Source organism: Paramormyrops kingsleyae, chromosome 5 (assembly GCF_048594095.1).
Source record: "Paramormyrops kingsleyae isolate MSU_618 chromosome 5, PKINGS_0.4, whole genome shotgun sequence".
NCBI lineage: Eukaryota > Metazoa > Chordata > Actinopteri > Osteoglossiformes > Mormyridae > Paramormyrops > Paramormyrops kingsleyae.
Window position 1 is genome coordinate 40,707,881 of NC_132801.1, and position 16,207 is coordinate 40,724,087.

The 16,207-nt window shown below is 40.7% G+C and overlaps 14 non-coding genes across 14 annotated transcripts; all 14 read left to right on the forward strand.

Annotated features, from left to right (window-relative positions):
- The first annotated feature begins 16 nt into the window (after positions 1–16).
- trnap-agg (transfer RNA proline (anticodon AGG)) lies at positions 17–88 on the forward strand. Its single transcript has one exon. It is a non-coding gene; the product is annotated as a tRNA-Pro (tRNA).
- A 1,038-nt stretch (positions 89–1,126) lies between these two features.
- Positions 1,127–1,198, forward strand: trnap-agg (transfer RNA proline (anticodon AGG)). The gene has a single exon. It is a non-coding gene; the product is annotated as a tRNA-Pro (tRNA).
- Positions 1,199–2,224: 1,026 nt separating this feature from the next.
- trnap-agg (transfer RNA proline (anticodon AGG)) lies at positions 2,225–2,296 on the forward strand. Its single transcript has one exon. It is a non-coding gene; the product is annotated as a tRNA-Pro (tRNA).
- Positions 2,297–3,324: 1,028 nt separating this feature from the next.
- Positions 3,325–3,396, forward strand: trnap-agg (transfer RNA proline (anticodon AGG)). The gene has a single exon. It is a non-coding gene; the product is annotated as a tRNA-Pro (tRNA).
- Positions 3,397–4,424: 1,028 nt separating this feature from the next.
- On the forward strand, positions 4,425–4,496 carry trnap-agg (transfer RNA proline (anticodon AGG)). The gene has a single exon. It is a non-coding gene; the product is annotated as a tRNA-Pro (tRNA).
- A 1,028-nt stretch (positions 4,497–5,524) lies between these two features.
- On the forward strand, positions 5,525–5,596 carry trnap-agg (transfer RNA proline (anticodon AGG)). Its single transcript has one exon. It is a non-coding gene; the product is annotated as a tRNA-Pro (tRNA).
- A 1,028-nt stretch (positions 5,597–6,624) lies between these two features.
- trnap-agg (transfer RNA proline (anticodon AGG)) lies at positions 6,625–6,696 on the forward strand. Its single transcript has one exon. It is a non-coding gene; the product is annotated as a tRNA-Pro (tRNA).
- A 1,038-nt stretch (positions 6,697–7,734) lies between these two features.
- Positions 7,735–7,806, forward strand: trnap-agg (transfer RNA proline (anticodon AGG)). Its single transcript has one exon. It is a non-coding gene; the product is annotated as a tRNA-Pro (tRNA).
- A 1,028-nt stretch (positions 7,807–8,834) lies between these two features.
- On the forward strand, positions 8,835–8,906 carry trnap-agg (transfer RNA proline (anticodon AGG)). Its single transcript has one exon. It is a non-coding gene; the product is annotated as a tRNA-Pro (tRNA).
- Positions 8,907–9,934: 1,028 nt separating this feature from the next.
- trnap-agg (transfer RNA proline (anticodon AGG)) lies at positions 9,935–10,006 on the forward strand. Its single transcript has one exon. It is a non-coding gene; the product is annotated as a tRNA-Pro (tRNA).
- Positions 10,007–11,034: 1,028 nt separating this feature from the next.
- On the forward strand, positions 11,035–11,106 carry trnap-agg (transfer RNA proline (anticodon AGG)). The gene has a single exon. It is a non-coding gene; the product is annotated as a tRNA-Pro (tRNA).
- A 1,028-nt stretch (positions 11,107–12,134) lies between these two features.
- trnap-agg (transfer RNA proline (anticodon AGG)) lies at positions 12,135–12,206 on the forward strand. Its single transcript has one exon. It is a non-coding gene; the product is annotated as a tRNA-Pro (tRNA).
- A 1,038-nt stretch (positions 12,207–13,244) lies between these two features.
- On the forward strand, positions 13,245–13,316 carry trnap-cgg (transfer RNA proline (anticodon CGG)). The gene has a single exon. It is a non-coding gene; the product is annotated as a tRNA-Pro (tRNA).
- Positions 13,317–15,444: 2,128 nt separating this feature from the next.
- On the forward strand, positions 15,445–15,516 carry trnap-agg (transfer RNA proline (anticodon AGG)). The gene has a single exon. It is a non-coding gene; the product is annotated as a tRNA-Pro (tRNA).
- Positions 15,517–16,207: the final 691 nt, after the last annotated feature.

Below are 16,207 nucleotides of genomic sequence, written 5' to 3' on the forward strand. Positions count from 1 at the left end.
AGCTGACAGGATGAGGGGCTCGTTGGTCTAGGGGTATGATTCTCGCTTAGGGTGCGAGAGGTCCCGGGTTCAAATCCCGGATGAGCCCATGTGCAGTGCGGTTAATAAATGGGGATCCCTTAGTTTGTGTGGTAGACTTTCCCAACCTATCTGCTGTTGCACAGTACCTTATACCACGATAACTAGTGACCAAGAAGGAGATAACCAAAGTCAAAATTCTATGACAATTGATGCTGTGATAGATACTAGTCTAGCTTGTGCTCATTTAACCTCTGCCTGTCACTCCTTCCCTAATAAATGACACAAATGGCATGATTTTCAAGTTCACTCTTTTTGCTTTTGTTTCACGTCAATTTCCCTTTACATTTGCAAGTGCATTGTCATAGTGATTTCAGCAGACAGATACATATTGGCACAATTTAGCAGACCCACCTTCGGCAATCGATTTTGATCTTCAATGGACATTGACCGTAAAAGAGCAATCTGCTCGAGTCTTTGCAAAACCCTACACCTCAAAGACTAAGCTCAAACATATTGTGCACACATGCAGAAGGACCTTGTGCAGATGTGGCAAGTAACTTCTGGAAGTGATTGAAATCTTCAATGGACATTGATTGTAAATGAGCAATCTCGCAAAACATTTGCAAAACCCGACAGGAAAACGATCAAAGAGAAAACTCTTGTCCTGACGTGTAAAATGCATTCTGCAAACTGATGGGGATCTCCAATACACATCTAGAGTAAAAGAGCAATCTTCTCAAACATTTGTAAAAGTCGATAAGAAAATGATCTATGGACATTGAGCGTAGAACAGCAATGATCTTCATGGCACTTCAGCTTTACTAGATGTAACATTCCTGTCCTTCTTGCATGACCAAGATTCTATGGAAAACAGCATATCCAAACCCATCAAAACCCATCAAAGATAAAAGGAACTGTGTGTTCCTGCTGTCATTTAAAGCATGATTTTCTGACTGCTATGCTGAAAACGTGGTTGTTTAGGAAGGAATGTACACAACTGTGTACAAAAAGTGCAAGGTGAAATTTTCTGTTGCCAAGCAAATTCATGAAATTGAAAAACTCTGATTTTTATCCGACACACCAGGTAGCAGCTGACAGGATGAGGGGCTCGTTGGTCTAGGGGTATGATTCTCGCTTAGGGTGCGAGAGGTCCCGGGTTCAAATCCCGGACGAGCCCTTGTGCAGTGCGGTTCATAAATGGGGATCCCTTAGTTTGTGTGGTAGACTTTCCCAACCTATCTGCTGTTGCACAGTACCTTATACCACGATAACTAGTGACCAAGAAGGAGATAACCAAAGTCAAAATTCTATGACAATTGATGCTGTGATAGATACTAGTCTAGCTTGTGCTCATTTAACCTCTGCCTGTCACTCCTTCCCTAATAAATGACACAAATGGCATGATTTTCAAGTTCACTCTTTTTGCTTTTGTTTCACGTCAATTTCCCTTTACATTTGCAAGTGCATTGTCATAGTGATTTCAGCAGACAGATACATATTGGCACAATTTAGCAGACCCACCTTCGGCAATCGATTTTGATTTAATGGACATTGACCGTAAAAGAGCAATCTGCTCGAGTCTTTGCAAAGCCCTACACCTCAAAGATTAAGCTCAAACATATTGTGCACACATGCAGAAGGACCTTGTGCAGATGTGGCAAGTAACTTCTGGAAGTGATTGAAATCTTCAATGGACATTGATTGTAAATGAGCAATCTCGCAAAACATTTGCAAAACCCGACAAGAAAACGATCAAAGAGAAAACTCTTGTCCTGACGTGTAAAATGCATTCTACAAACTGATGGGGATCTTCAATACACATCTAGAGTAAAAGAGCAATCTTCTCAAACATTTGTAAAAGTCGATAAGAAAATGATCTATGGACATTGAGTGTAGAACAGCAATGTTCTTCATGGCACTTCAGCTTTACTAGATGTAACATTCCTGTCCTTCTTGCATGACCAAGACTCTATGGAAAACAGCATATCAAAACCCATTAAAGATATAAGGAACTCTGTGTTCCTGCTGTCATTTAAAGCATGATTTTCTGACTGCTATGCTGAAAACGTGGTTGTTTAGGAAGGAATGTACACAACTGTGTACAAAAAGTGCAAGGTGAAATTTTCTGTTGCCAAGCAAATTCATGAAATTGAAAAACTCTGATTTTTATCCCACACACCAGGTAGCAGCTGACAGGATGAGGGGCTCGTTGGTCTAGGGGTATGATTCTCGCTTAGGGTGCGAGAGGTCCCGGGTTCAAATCCCGGACGAGCCCATGTGCAGTGCGGTTCATAAATGGGGATCCCTTAGTTTGTGTGGTAGACTTTCCCAACCTATCTGCTGTTGCACAGTACCTTATACCACGATAACTAGTGACCAAGAAGGAGATAACCAAAGTCAAAATTCTATGACAATTGATGCTGTGATAGATACTAGTCTAGCTTGTGCTCATTTAACCTCTGCCTGTCACTCCTTCCCTAATAAATGACACAAATGGCATGATTTTCAAGTTCACTCTTTTTGCTTTTGTTTCACGTCAATTTCCCTTTACATTTGCAAGTGCATTGTCATAGTGATTTCAGCAGACAGATACATATTGGCACAATTTAGCAGACCCACCTTCGGCAATCGATTTTGATCTTCAATGGACATTGACCGTAAAAGAGCAATCTGCTCGAGTCTTTGCAAAACCCTACACCTCAAAGATTAAGCTCAAACATATTGTGCACACATGCAGAAGGACCTTGTGCAGATGTGGCAAGTAACTTCTGGAAGTGATTGAAATCTTCAATGGACATTGATTGTAAATGAGCAATCTCGCAAAACATTTGCAAAACCCGACAGGAAAACGATCAAAGAGAAAACTCTTGTCCTGACGTGTAAAATGCATTCTGCAAACTGATGGGGATCTCCAATACACATCTAGAGTAAAAGAGCAATCTTCTCAAACATTTGTAAAAGTCGATAAGAAAATGATCTATGGACATTGAGCGTAGAACAGCAATGTTCTTCATGGCACTTCAGCTTTACTAGATGTAGCATTCCTGTCCTTCTTGCATGACCAAGATTCTATGGAAAACAGCATATCAAAACCCATTAAAGATATAAGGAACTCTGTGTTCCTGCTGTCATTTAAAGCATGATTTTCTGACTGCTATGCTGAAAACGTGGTTGTTTAGGAAGGAATGTACACAACTGTGTACAAAAAGTGCAAGGTGAAATTTTCTGTTGCCAAGCAAATTCATGAAATTGAAAAACTCTGATTTTTATCCCACACACCAGGTAGCAGCTGACAGGATGAGGGGCTCGTTGGTCTAGGGGTATGATTCTCGCTTAGGGTGCGAGAGGTCCCGGGTTCAAATCCCGGACGAGCCCATGTGCAGTGCGGTTAATAAATGGGGATCCCTTAGTTTGTGTGGTAGACTTTCCCAACCTATCTGCTGTTGCACAGTACCTTATACCACGATAACTAGTGACCAAGAAGGAGATAACCAAAGTCAAAATTCTATGACAATTGATGCTGTGATACATACTAGTCTAGCTTGTGCTCATTTAACCTCTGCCTGTCACTCCTTCCCTAATAAATGACACAAATGGCATGATTTTCAAGTTCACTCTTTTTGCTTTTGTTTCACGTCAATTTCCCTTTACATTTGCAAGTGCATTGTCATAGTGATTTCAGCAGACAGATACATATTGGCACAATTTAGCAGACCCACCTTCGGCAATCGATTTTGATCTTCAATGGACATTGACCGTAAAAGAGCAATCTGCTCGAGTCTTTGCAAAACCCTACACCTCAAAGATTAAGCTCAAAAATATTGTGCACACATGCAGAAGGACCTTGTGCAGATGTGGCAAGTAACTTCTGGAAGTGATTGCAATATTCAATGCACATTGATTGTAAATCAGCAATCTCGCAAAACATTTGCAAAACCCGACAGGAAAACGATCAAAGAGAAAACTCTTGTCCTGACGTGTAAAATGCATTCTGCAAACTGATGGGGATCTTCAATACACATCTAGAGTAAAAGAGCAATCTTCTCAAACATTTGTAAAAGTCGATAAGAAAATGATCTATGGACATTGAGCGTAGAACAGCAATGTTCTTCATGGCACTTCAGCTTTACTAGATGTAACATTCCTGTCCTTCTTGCATGACCAAGATTCTATGGAAAACAGCATATCCAAACCCATTAAAGATATAAGGAACTCTGTGTTCCTGCTGTCATTTAAAGCATGATTTTCTGACTGCTATGCTGAAAACGTGGTTGTTTAGGAAGGAATGTACACAACTGTGTACAAAAAGTGCAAGGTGAAATTTTCTGTTGCCAAGCAAATTCATGAAATTGAAAAACTCTGATTTTTATCCGACACACCAGGTAGCAGCTGACAGGATGAGGGGCTCGTTGGTCTAGGGGTATGATTCTCGCTTAGGGTGCGAGAGGTCCTGGGTTCAAATCCCGGACGAGCCCATGTGCAGTGCGGTTCATAAATGGGGATCCCTTAGTTTGTGTGGTAGACTTTCCCAACCTATCTGCTGTTGCACAGTACCTTATACCACGATAACTAGTGACCAAGAAGGAGATAACCAAAGTCAAAATTCTATGACAATTGATGCTGTGATAGATACTAGTCTAGCTTGTGCTCATTTAACCTCTGCCTGTCACTCCTTCCCTAATAAATGACACAAATGGCATGATTTTCAAGTTCACTCTTTTTGCTTTTGTTTCACGTCAATTTCCCTTTACATTTGCAAGTGCATTGTCATAGTGATTTCAGCAGACAGATACATATTGGCACAATTTAGCAGACCCACCTTCGGCAATCGATTTTGATCTTCAATGGACATTGACCGTAAAAGAGCAATCTGCTCGAGTCTTTGCAAAACCCTACACCTCAAAGATTAAGCTCAAAAATATTGTGCACACATGCAGAAGGACCTTGTGCAGATGTGGCAAGTAACTTCTGGAAGTGATTGCAATATTCAATGCACATTGATTGTAAATCAGCAATCTCGCAAAACATTTGCAAAACCCGACAGGAAAACGATCAAAGAGAAAACTCTTGTCCTGACGTGTAAAATGCATTCTGCAAACTGATGGGGATCTTCAATACACATCTAGAGTAAAAGAGCAATCTTCTCAAACATTTGTAAAAGTCGATAAGAAAATGATCTATGGACATTGAGCGTAGAACAGCAATGTTCTTCATGGCACTTCAGCTTTACTAGATGTAACATTCCTGTCCTTCTTGCATGACCAAGATTCTATGGAAAACAGCATATCCAAACCCATTAAAGATATAAGGAACTCTGTGTTCCTGCTGTCATTTAAAGCATGATTTTCTGACTGCTATGCTGAAAACGTGGTTGTTTAGGAAGGAATGTACACAACTGTGTACAAAAAGTGCAAGGTGAAATTTTCTGTTGCCAAGCAAATTCATGAAATTGAAAAACTCTGATTTTTATCCGACACACCAGGTAGCAGCTGACAGGATGAGGGGCTCGTTGGTCTAGGGGTATGATTCTCGCTTAGGGTGCGAGAGGTCCTGGGTTCAAATCCCGGACGAGCCCATGTGCAGTGCGGTTCATAAATGGGGATCCCTTAGTTTGTGTGGTAGACTTTCCCAACCTATCTGCTGTTGCACAGTACCTTATACCACGATAACTAGTGACCAAGAAGGAGATAACCAAAGTCAAAATTCTATAACAATTGATGCTGTGATAGATACTAGTCTAGCTTGTGCTCATTTAACCTCTGCCTGTCACTCCTTCCCTAATAAATGACACAAATGGCATGATTTTCAAGTTCACTCTTTTTGCTTTTGTTTCACGTCAATTTCCCTTTACATTTGCAAGTGCATTGTCATAGTGATTTCAGCAGACAGATACATATTGGCACAATTTAGCAGACCCACCTTCGGCAATCGATTTTGATCTTCAATGGACATTGACCGTAAAAGAGCAATCTGCTCGAGTCTTTGCAAAACCCTACACCTCAAAGATTAAGCTCAAACATATTGTGCACACATGCAGAAGGACCTTGTGCAGATGTGGCAAGTAACTTCTGGAAGTGATTGAAATCTTCAATGGACATTGATTGTAAATGAGCAATCTCGCAAAACATTTGCAAAACCCGACAGGAAAACGATCAAAGAGAAAACTCTTGTCCTGACGTGTAAAATGCATTCTGCAAACTGATGGGGATCTCCAATACACATCTAGAGTAAAAGAGCAATCTTCTCAAACATTTGTAAAAGTCGATAAGAAAATGATCTATGGACATTGAGCGTAGAACAGCAATGTTCTTCATGGCACTTCAGCTTTACTAGATGTAACATTCCTGTCCTTCTTGCATGACCAAGATTCTATGGAAAACAGCATATCCAAACCCATCAAAGATAAAAGGAACTGTGTGTTCCTGCTGTCATTTAAAGCATGATTTTCTGACTGCTATGCTGAAAACGTGGTTGTTTAGGAAGGAATGTACATAACTGTGTTCAAAAAGTGCAAGGTGAAATTTTCTGTTGCCAAGCAAATTCATGAAATTGAAAAACTCTGATTTTTATCCCACACACCATGTAGCAGCTGACAGGATGAGGGGCTCGTTGGTCTAGGGGTATGATTCTCGCTTAGGGTGCGAGAGGTCCCAGGTTCAAATCCCGGACGAGCCCATGTGCAGTGCGGTTCATAAATGGGGATCCCTTAGTTTGTGTGGTAGGCATTCCCAACCTATCTGCTGTTGCACAGTACCTTATACCACGATAACTAGTGACCAAGAAGGAGATAACCAAAGTCAAAATTCTATGACAATTGATGCTGTGATACATACTAGTCTAGCTTGTGCTCATTCAACCTCTGCCTGTCACTCCTTCCCTAATAAATGAGACAAATGGCATGATTTTCAAGTTCACTCTTTTTGCTTTTGTTTCACGTCAATTTCCCTTTACATTTGCAAGTGCATTGTCATAGTGATTTCAGCAGACAGATACATATTGGCACAATTTAGCAGACCCACCTTCGGCAATCGATTTTGATCTTCAATGGACATTGACCGTAAAAGTGCAATCTGCTCGAGTCTTTGCAAAGCCCTACACCTCAAAGATTAAGCTCAAACATATTGTGCACACATGCAGAAGGACCTTGTGCAGATGTGGCAAGTAACTTCTGGAAGTGATTGCAATCTTCAATGCACATTGATTGTAAATGAGCAATCTCGCAAAACATTTGCAAAACCCGACAAGAAAACGATCAAAGAGAAAACTCTTGTCCTGACGTGTAAAATGCATTCTACAAACTGATGGGGATCTTCAATACACATCTAGAGTAAAAGAGCAATCTTCTCAAACATTTGTAAAAGTCGATAAGAAAATGATCTATGGACATTGAGCGTAGAACAGCAATGTTCGTCATGGCACTTCAGCTTTACTAGATGTAACATTCCTGTCCTTCTTGCATGACCAAGACTCTATGGAAAACAGCATATCCAAACCCATCAAAACCCATTAAAGATATAAGGAACTCTGTGTTCCTGCTGTCATTTAAAGCATGATTTTCTGACTGCTATGCTGAAAACGTGGTTGTTTAGGAAGGAATGTACACAACTGTGTACAAAAAGTGCAAGGTGAAATTTTCTGTTGCCAAGCAAATTCATGAAATTGAAAAACTCTGATTTTTATCCCACACACCAGGTAGCAGCTGACAGGATGAGGGGCTCGTTGGTCTAGGGGTATGATTCTCGCTTAGGGTGCGAGAGGTCCCGGGTTCAAATCCCGGACGAGCCCATGTGCAGTGCGGTTAATAAATGGGGATCCCTTAGTTTGTGTGGTAGACTTTCCCAACCTATCTGCTGTTGCACAGTACCTTATACCACGATAACTAGTGACCAAGAAGGAGATAACCAAAGTCAAAATTCTATGACAATTGATGCTGTGATACATACTAGTCTAGCTTGTGCTCATTTAACCTCTGCCTGTCACTCCTTCCCTAATAAATGACACAAATGGCATGATTTTCAAGTTCACTCTTTTTGCTTTTGTTTCACGTCAATTTCCCTTTACATTTGCAAGTGCATTGTCATAGTGATTTCAGCAGACAGATACATATTGGCACAATTTAGCAGACCCACCTTCGGCAATCGATTTTGATCTTCAATGGACATTGACCGTAAAAGAGCAATCTGCTCGAGTCTTTGCAAAACCCTACACCTCAAAGATTAAGCTCAAACATATTGTGCACACATGCAGAAGGACCTTGTGCAGATGTGGCAAGTAACTTCTGGAAGTGATTGCAATCTTCAATGGACATTGATTGTAAATGAGCAATCTCGCAAAACATTTGCAAAACCCGACAGGAAAACGATCAAAGAGAAAACTCTTGTCCTGACGTGTAAAATGCATTCTGCAAACTGATGGGGATCTTCAATACACATCTAGAGTAAAAGAGCAATCTTCTCAAACATTTGTAAAAGTCGATAAGAAAATGATCTATGGACATTGAGCGTAGAACAGCAATGTTCTTCATGGCACTTCAGCTTTACTAGATGTAACATTCCTGTCCTTCTTGCATGACCAAGATTCTATGGAAAACAGCATATCCAAACCCATCAAAGATAAAAGGAACTGTGTGTTCCTGCTGTCATTTAAAGCATGATTTTCTGACTGCTATGCTGAAAACGTGGTTGTTTAGGAAGGAATGTACATAACTGTGTTCAAAAAGTGCAAGGTGAAATTTTCTGTTGCCAAGCAAATTCATGAAATTGAAAAACTCTGATTTTTATCCCACACACCATGTAGCAGCTGACAGGATGAGGGGCTCGTTGGTCTAGGGGTATGATTCTCGCTTAGGGTGCGAGAGGTCCCGGGTTCAAATCCCGGACGAGCCCATGTGCAGTGCGGTTCATAAATGGGGATCCCTTAGTTTGTGTGGTAGGCTTTCCCAACCTATCTGCTGTTGCACAGTACCTTATACCACAATAACTAGTGACCAAGAAGGAGATAACCAAAGTCAAAATTCTATGACAATTGATGCTGTGATACATACTAGTCTAGCTTGTGCTCATTCAACCTCTGCCTGTCACTCCTTCCCTAATAAATGAGACAAATGGCATGATTTTCAAGTTCACTCTTTTTGCTTTTGTTTCACGTCAATTTCCCTTTACATTTGCAAGTGCATTGTCATAGTGATTTCAGCAGACAGATACATATTGGCACAATTTAGCAGACCCACCTTCGGCAATCGATTTTGATCTTCAATGGACATTGACCGTAAAAGTGCAATCTGCTTGAGTCTTTGCAAAGCCCTACACCTCAAAGATTAAGCTCAAACATATTGTGCACACATGCAGAAGGACCTTGTGCAGATGTGGCAAGTAACTTCTGGAAGTGATTGCAATCTTCAATGGACATTGATTGTAAATCAGCAATCTCGCAAAACATTTGCAAAACCCGACAGGAAAACGATCAAAGAGAAAACTTTTGTCCTGACGTGTAAAATGCATTCTGCAAACTGATGGGGATCTTCAATACACATCTAGAGTAAAAGAGCAATCTTCTCAAACATTTGTAAAAGTCGATAAGAAAATGATCTATGGACATTGAGCGTAGAACAGCAATGTTCGTCATGGCACTTCAGCTTTACTAGATGTAACATTCCTGTCCTTCTTGCATGACCAAGATTCTATGGAAAACAGCATATCCAAACCCATCAAAGATAAAAGGAACTGTGTGTTCCTGCTGTCATTTAAAGCATGATTTTCTGACTGCTATGCTGAAAACGTGGTTGTTTAGGAAGGAATGTACATAACTGTGTTCAAAAAGTGCAAGGTGAAATTTTCTGTTGCCAAGCAAATTCATGAAATTGAAAAACTCTGATTTTTATCCCACACACCATGTAGCAGTTGACAGGATGAGGGGCTCGTTGGTCTAGGGGTATGATTCTCGCTTAGGGTGCGAGAGGTCCCGGGTTCAAATCCCGGACGAGCCCATGTGCAGTGCGGTTCATAAATGGGGATCCCTTAGTTTGTGTGTTAGGCTTTCCCAACCTATCTGCTGTTGCACAGTACCTTATACCATGATAACTAGTGACCAAGAAGGAGATAACCAAAGTCAAAATTCTATGACAATTGATGCTGTGATACATACTAGTCTAGCTTGTGCTCATTTAACCTCTGCCTGTCACTCCTTCCCTAATAAATGACACAAATGGCATGATTTTCAAGTTCACTCTTTTTGCTTTTGTTTCACGTCAATTTCCCTTTACATTTGCAAGTGCATTGTCATAGTGATTTCAGCAGACAGATACATATTGGCACAATTTAGCAGACCCACCTTCGGCAATCGATTTTGATCTTCAATGGACATTGACCGTAAAAGAGCAATCTGCTCGAGTCTTTGCAAAACCCTACACCTCAAAGATTAAGCTCAAACATATTGTGCACACATGCAGAAGGACCTTGTGCAGATGTGGCAAGTAACTTCTGGAAGTGATTGCAATCTTCAATGGACATTGATTGTAAATGAGCAATCTCGCAAAACATTTGCAAAACCCGACAGGAAAACGATCAAAGAGAAAACTCTTGTCCTGACGTGTAAAATGCATTCTGCAAACTGATGGGGATCTCCAATACACATCTAGAGTAAAAGAGCAATCTTCTCAAACATTTGTAAAAGTCGATAAGAAAATGATCTATGGACATTGAGCGTAGAACAGCAATGTTCGTCATGGCACTTCAGCTTTACTAGATGTAACATTCCTGTCCTTCTTGCATGACCAAGACTCTATGGAAAACAGCATATCAAAACCCATTAAAGATATAAGGAACTCTGTGTTCCTGCTGTCATTTAAAGCATGATTTTCTGACTGCTATGCTGAAAACGTGGTTGTTTAGGAAGGAATGTACACAACTGTGTACAACAAGTGCAAGGTGAAATTTTCTGTTGCCAAGCAAATTCATGAAATTGAAAAACTCTGATTTTTATCCCACACACCAGGTAGCAGCTGACAGGATGAGGGGCTCGTTGGTCTAGGGGTATGATTCTCGCTTAGGGTGCGAGAGGTCCCGGGTTCAAATCCCGGACGAGCCCATGTGCAGTGCGGTTAATAAATGGGGATCCCTTAGTTTGTGTGGTAGACTTTCCCAACCTATCTGGTGTTGCACAGTACCTTATACCACGATAACTAGTGACCAAGAAGGAGATAACCAAAGTCAAAATTCTATGACAATTGATGCTGTGATAGATACTAGTCTAGCTTGTGCTCATTTAACCTCTGCCTGTCACTCCTTCCCTAATAAATGACTCAAATGGCATGATTTTCAAGTTCACTCTTTTTGCTTTTGTTTCACGTCAATTTCCCTTTACATTTGCAAGTGCATTGTCATAGTGATTTCAGCAGACAGATACATATTGGCACAATTTAGCAGACCCACCTTCGGCAATCGATTTTGATCTTCAATGGACATTGACCGTAAAAGAGCAAACTGCTCGAGTCTTTGCACAACCCTACACCTCAAAGATTAAGCTCAAAAATATTGTGCACACATGCAGAAGGACCTTGTGCAGATGTGGCAAGTAACTTCTGGAAGTGATTGCAATATTCAATGCACATTGATTGTAAATCAGCAATCTCGCAAAACATTTGCAAAACCCGACAGGAAAACGATCAAAGAGAAAACTCTTGTCCTGACGTGTAAAATGCATTCTGCAAACTGATGGGGATCTTCAATACACATCTAGAGTAAAAGAGCAATCTTCTCAAACATTTGTAAAAGTCGATAAGAAAATGATCTATGGACATTGAGCGTAGAACAGCAATGTTCTTCATGGCACTTCAGCTTTACTAGATGTAACATTCCTGTCCTTCTTGCATGACCAAGATTCTATGGAAAACAGCATATCCAAACCCATCAAAGATAAAAGGAACTGTGTGTTCCTGCTGTCATTTACAGCATGATTTTCTGACTGCTATGCTGAAAACGTGGTTGTTTAGGAAGGAATGTACATAACTGTGTTCAAAAAGTGCAAGGTGAAATTTTCTGTTGCCAAGCAAATTCATGAAATTGAAAAACTCTGATTTTTATCCCACACACCATGTAGCAGCTGACAGGATGAGGGGCTCGTTGGTCTAGGGGTATGATTCTCGCTTAGGGTGCGAGAGGTCCCGGGTTCAAATCCCGGACGAGCCCATGTGCAGTGCGGTTCATAAATGGGGATCCCTTAGTTTGTGTGGTAGGCTTTCCCAACCTATCTGCTGTTGCACAGTACCTTATACCACGATAACTAGTGACCAAGAAGGAGATAACCAAAGTCAAAATTCTATGACAATTGATGCTGTGATACATACTAGTCTAGCTTGTGCTCATTCAACCTCTGCCTGTCACTCCTTCCCTAATAAATGAGACAAATGGCATGATTTTCAAGTTCACTCTTTTTGCTTTTGTTTCACGTCAATTTCCCTTTACATTTGCAAGTGCATTGTCATAGTGATTTCAGCAGACAGATACATATTGGCACAATTTAGCAGACCCACCTTCGGCAATCGATTTTGATCTTCAATGGACATTGACCGTAAAAGTGCAATCTGCTCGAGTCTTTGCAAAGCCCTACACCTCAAAGATTAAGCTCAAACATATTGTGCACACATGCAGAAGGACCTTGTGCAGATGTGGCAAGTAACTTCTGGAAGTGATTGCAATATTCAATGCACATTGATTGTAAATCAGCAATCTCGCAAAACATTTGCAAAACCCGACAGGAAAACGATCAAAGAGAAAACTCTTGTCCTGACGTGTAAAATGCATTCTACAAACTGATGGGGATCTTCAATACACATCTAGAGTAAAAGAGCAATCTTCTCAAACATTTGTAAAAGTCGATAAGAAAATGATCTATGGACATTGAGCGTAGAACAGCAATGTTCGTCATGGCACTTCAGCTTTACTAGATGTAACATTCCTGTCCTTCTTGCATGACCAAGACTCTATGGAAAACAGCATTTCCAAACCCATCAAAACCCATTAAAGATATAAGGAACTCTGTGTTCCTGCTGTCATTTAAAGCATGATTTTCTGACTGCTATGCTGAAAACGTGGTTGTTTAGGAAGGAATGTACACAACTGTGTACAAAAAGTGCAAGGTGAAATTTTCTGTTGCCAAGCAAATTCATGAAATTGAAAAACTCTGGTTTTTATCCGACACACCAGGTAGCAGCTGACAGGATGAGGGGCTCGTTGGTCTAGGGGTATGATTCTCGCTTCGGGTGCGAGAGGTCCCGGGTTCAAATCCCGGACGAGCCCATGTGCAGTGTGGTTCATAAATGGGGATCCCTTAGTTTGTGTGGTAGACTTTCCCAACCTATCTGCTGTTGCACAGTACCTTATACCACGATAACTAGTGACCAAGAAGGAGATAACCAAAGTCAAAATTCTATGACAATTGATGCTGTGATAGATACTAGTCTAGCTTGTGCTCATTTAACCTCTGCCTGTCACTCCTTCCCTAATAAATGACACAAATGGCATGATTTTCAAGTTCACTCTTTTTGCTTTTGTTTCACGTCAATTTCCCTTTACATTTGCAAGTGCATTGTCATAGTGATTTCAGCAGACAGATACATATTGGCACAATTTAGCAGACCCACCTTCGGCAATCGATTTTGATCTTCAATGGACATTGACCGTAAAAGAGCAATCTGCTCGAGTCTTTGCAAAACCCTACACCTCAAAGATTAAGCTCAAACATATTGTGCACACATGCAGAAGGACCTTGTGCAGATGTGGCAAGTAACTTCTGGAAGTGATTGAAATCTTCAATGGACATTGATTGTAAATGAGCAATCTCGCAAAACATTTGCAAAACCCGACAGGAAAACGATCAAAGAGAAAACTCTTGTCCTGACGTGTAAAATGCATTCTGCAAACTGATGGGGATCTCCAATACACATCTAGAGTAAAAGAGCAATCTTCTCAAACATTTGTAAAAGTCGATAAGAAAATGATCTATGGACATTGAGCGTAGAACAGCAATGTTCTTCATGGCACTTCAGCTTTACTAGATGTAACATTCCTGTCCTTCTTGCATGACCAAGATTCTATGGAAAACAGCATATCCAAACCCATCAAAGATAAAAGGAACTGTGTGTTCCTGCTGTCATTTAAAGCATGATTTTCTGACTGCTATGCTGAAAACGTGGTTGTTTAGGAAGGAATGTACATAACTGTGTTCAAAAAGTGCAAGGTGAAATTTTCTGTTGCCAAGCAAATTCATGAAATTGAAAAACTCTGATTTTTATCCCACACACCATGTAGCAGCTGACAGGATGAGGGGCTCGTTGGTCTAGGGGTATGATTCTCGCTTAGGGTGCGAGAGGTCCCAGGTTCAAATCCCGCACGAGCCCATGTGCAGTGCGGTTCATAAATGGGGATCCCTTAGTTTGTGTGGTAGGCATTCCCAACCTATCTGCTGTTGCACAGTACCTTATACCACGATAACTAGTGACCAAGAAGGAGATAACCAAAGTCAAAATTCTATGACAATTGATGCTGTGATACATACTAGTCTAGCTTGTGCTCATTCAACCTCTGCCTGTCACTCCTTCCCTAATAAATGAGACAAATGGCATGATTTTCAAGTTCACTCTTTTTGCTTTTGTTTCACGTCAATTTCCCTTTACATTTGCAAGTGCATTGTCATAGTGATTTCAGCAGACAGATACATATTGGCACAATTTAGCAGACCCACCTTCGGCAATCGATTTTGATCTTCAATGGACATTGACCGTAAAAGAGCAATCTGCTCGAGTCTTTGCAAAACCCTACACCTCAAAGATTAAGCTCAAACATATTGTGCACACATGCAGAAGGACCTTGTGCAGATGTGGCAAGTAACTTCCGGAAGTGATTGAAATCTTCAATGGACATTGATTGTAAATGAGCAATCTCGCAAAACATTTGCAAAACCCGACAGGAAAACGATCAAAGAGAAAACTCTTGTCCTGACGTGTAAAATGCATTCTGCAAACTGATGGGGATCTCCAATACACATCTAGAGTAAAAGAGCAATCTTCTCAAACATTTGTAAAAGTCGATAAGAAAATGATCTATGGACATTGAGCATAGAACAGCAATGTTCGTCATGGCACTTCAGCTTTACTAGATGTAACATTCCTGTCCTTCTTGCATGACCAAGACTCTATGGAAAACAGCATATCAAAACCCATTAAAGATATAAGGAACTCTGTGTTCCTGCTGTCATTTAAAGCATGATTTTCTGACTGCTATGCTGAAAACGTGGTTGTTTAGGAAGGAATGTACACAACTGTGTACAAAAAGTGCAAGGTGAAATTTTCTGTTGCCAAGCAAATTCATGAAATTGAAAAACTCTGATTTTTATCCGACACACCAGGTAGCAGCTGACAGGATGAGGGGCTCGTTGGTCTAGGGGTATGATTCTCGCTTAGGGTGCGAGAGGTCCCGGGTTCAAATCCCGGACGAGCCCATGTGCAGTGCGGTTAATAAATGGGGATCCCTTAGTTTGTGTGGTAGACTTTCCCAACCTATCTGCTGTTGCACAGTACCTTATACCACTATAACTAGTGACCAAGAAGGAGATAACCAAAGTCAAAATTCTATGACAATTGATGCTGTGATAGATACTAGTCTAGCTTGTGCTCATTTAACCTCTGCCTGTCACTCCTTCCCTAATAAATGACACAAATGGCATGATTTTCAAGTTCACTCTTTTTGCTTTTGTTTCACGTCAATTTCCCTTTACATTTGCAAGTGCATTGTCATAGTGATTTCAGCAGACAGATACATATTGGCACAATTTAGCAGACCCACCTTCGGCAATCGATTTTGATCTTCAATGGACATTGACCGTAAAAGAGAAATCTGCTCGAGTCTTTGCAAAACCCTACACCTCAAAGATTAAGCTCAAACATATTGTGCACACATGCAGAAGGACCTTGTGCAGATGTGGCAAGTAACTTCTGGAAGTGATTGCAATCTTCAATGGACATTGATTGTAAATGAGCAATCTCGCAAAACATTTGCAAAACCCAACAGGAAAACGATCAAAGAGAAAACTCTTGTCCTGACGTGTAAAATGCATTCTGCAAACTGATGGGGATCTCCAATACACATCTAGAGTAAAAGAGCAATCTTCTCAAACATTTGTAAAAGTCGAT